Source organism: Zingiber officinale, chromosome 9A (assembly GCF_018446385.1).
Source record: "Zingiber officinale cultivar Zhangliang chromosome 9A, Zo_v1.1, whole genome shotgun sequence".
NCBI classification, from domain to species: Eukaryota; Viridiplantae; Streptophyta; class Magnoliopsida; order Zingiberales; family Zingiberaceae; genus Zingiber; species Zingiber officinale.
The window spans coordinates 82,977,491-82,980,553 of NC_056002.1; the positions used below are offsets into that span (position 1 = coordinate 82,977,491).

Below are 3,063 nucleotides of genomic sequence, written 5' to 3' on the forward strand. Positions count from 1 at the left end.
CATTTGCTGTTCTCCATATGGCTTTTAATTTACAAATTAGCAAGGCAAGCTACATCCTAACAAAGCTCACTTCTTGCATCAAAAAAACTCATGCCTCACGAATTGCCCGACCTACAAGAGAAAATTTAACAAAACATATCAAATTCCAGAATTCCAAAAGGAGAATGTAATTAACCAATCTGTAGTGCATAGAAGGCAAAAACAAACCAAATGAAGGAAACAAAAAGAGGTGTTTATTAGAGAATAACAGTACATGGAATCTACTAGGAGCAGTGATACCTAGCTTAACATAGTTTATTAAATAATTAGCACTGCATGCAACTAACATTATTTAAGTGAACTATCATCCAAGATCAATAGAATCCATGCAAAGCACATTACATCCATTAACATCTTGTAACAAAATATTCATATAATTTTCTGTGCCATTTTCCAGACTACATTACCTTTGTGACCTGGTAGGCACAATATGCTTTTCCATTTTGCAAGTAACAAGTTGCCAGGAGCTGCAATTTGATCAGCAATAAATAGACCCATCACAAAAGCATAAGTGAAAGTAAAAAAAACATGGGTTTAAAATCTTCCAATTAAAACTTGAACCAAAAGAATTGAATCAGCATAATGAGTTATGGTAGGGTGAATTGTTTGTAGAGCTAAAACAATTCCACAAATTCCTCAAAATAGAAATCACATACACACAGCTTTAATAATTACATAGGACACCTAAAAGAACCAAAGTGTCAATCAAATAAGTGTAGATTAAGAGCTATAACATTCACTACATTCCAGCTGGAAAAATAACAATGTTATATTTGCTTCTATATCAATGAGAAGATTGTTGTTTACTATAGAAAAATAATATTCACTATAGAAAAGATTGTTGTTTATATTTGCTTCTGTATCAATGAGGTTTGCCAGATGCAAATTTAACATTCACTGTTCTTTCACCTAACCTTCCTTTAGGATCTGATCCAATAACATTGAAATATCTGTCAACATAGAGAGATTAGATCGTGCTCTAAGCAGGCTAGCCAGTCTTAAATTATCATCAGAGAATGAGACCTTAAGATCATGACTGCCATGTCCGATCTCTTTGAGAAGTCCAAAATAATATCCTCCGCCATCTTTTTGGCCTTCCCATATGGGTTGATAGGATGTTGTATCGCACATGGCGTGATAAACATAACCAAGTTCATGAGTGCGACAATATTAGTAAATATTGGAAAAAGAAATTCTTCGAGAAAGTAGGCATGGTTTCTCACCTGATGAGTTACTTTTGTAATAGGCATTTTTTTCAGTTCCCCATAAGTAACACATGTACTTGAGTAAATAAGAGTTTTAACACCATGTGCTGCCATGGCTTCCAGAATTACCAAAGTATTTGATGTGATATTATGATAGTACCTATGGGCAAGCATAACGATGTGCTTGATGCAATGGACTATGCACCAAAGCAGTGTAACCGCTGATGAAGTGATACATTGTTTGCGGTAAAGTAAGTTTGCTAGCTGGTGGAAGCACGCCAAAAGCATCACATGCCAAGAGGATGACATTCTTAGGGTGCAGACCAACACACGGTATCTTCGCATTAGGAATATACTCAATTGGATATGAAGCTCGAGTGTTCTCTGCAACATCAACAATTCCATTGAACTAGATTCCCTTTCACACAATACCAATTCACTCAAGAAGTTTGTTTCATCTTGTTAATCACCTGTAATAGAGTTATCAGAGTAGTCTACTTCCCTAGTGTGTTCATCGAAAACGATGTTTTCCAACACTGCAAGAAATTTGCAAACATTAGGACAAAAAAATATGAATGGTTCCAGTTCAAAGTGCATGTCGAGTTTGATAGGGCACTTGCCGGTTCCAAATTTCATGGCATTCCAAATGTCAGGTTCCTTCTCCTTTGTTAGGTTGATACATTTTGCATAGCAACCTCCTTCAATGTTTGGAATACCATTTTCACTCCAGCAATGCTCATCATCGCCAATAAGAAGCCTGTTGTGGTATGTAGACAGAGTAGTTTTCCCTGTGCCTAAAACAACAAAGCAAAAGTCATAAGAACAATGAAGCCATATGGTGAAAACACTACAGTGTAACATAATTCTACACATTTACACATGGAATGCTTCTAGTTAAGTTGCAAAGGGCAGTATAGTAACCATGCAATGGGCAGGTGATGCGCCAGAATCTCGTCGAACCAACACTTACCTGATAGTCCAAAGAAGAGGGCAACATCACCATATTTGCCCATATTGTTGCTAGAGTGCAGGGAGAGAATGTTTCTTTTAGGCATTAGATAGTGCATCACACCGAACAAACCCTTCTTCATCTCCCCGGCATACTGTGTGCCAAGGATGACCATTTCTTTCCTATCAAGATTAAGATCAATGCTGGTGGAGGTAGTCATGTAGTGTGTTTATCGATTACATGGAAACTAGCCAACATTATAAATTGTGAAGTTCGGAGTACTGAAATCCTCCAGTTCTTCAGGCGTAGTACGGATGCACATGCGATCCTTCCGATTATTTCATGCAAAAGAGAGTTTTTCTTCTTCTAGTTTACATGTTTTGGATATCTGAATCCTCTAGATATGCAGAATTATGCCAAGTGTAGAAGTTGATCTACGAATTGTATTTACATATGAAATTTAGCAGACATTTGGGTTCATAGAAGCCAATACTCTTGCATGGATGATTAGATATTTCAACTTATTTGGGTATCTTTTTTCCCTAGACCAGAAAATTAAGGAAACTTTATTTACATCTAAAATTCTAGCGTTTCCAACCTACTTGATTATAAATTGTTAATGAAGCCTAAATAACTAAATAAAAGCATTTTGAAAAGCAAAAAAAAAAAGAACTCTTCACAAACAGTAGACTTATACAAGCATTTGATACAATCAGAGAATTTATAGTGTAAAACAATTATAATAAACAAAAGAGTATAAAGTCGGAATTCAACATATCTAAATTAAAAACCTAAAATAGAATGATCTTACCAGGTAAATATTTCTCTAGAAGCTTCCACTCAAGCTGAATCCTTTTTGCCCAATTTTTT

General features: G+C 35.7%; 1 pseudogene; it reads right to left on the reverse strand.

The window, feature by feature from the left end:
• Nucleotides 1-331: 331 nt before the first annotated feature.
• LOC122019300 lies at nucleotides 332-2,515 on the reverse strand (annotated as a pseudogene).
• Nucleotides 2,516-3,063: the final 548 nt, after the last annotated feature.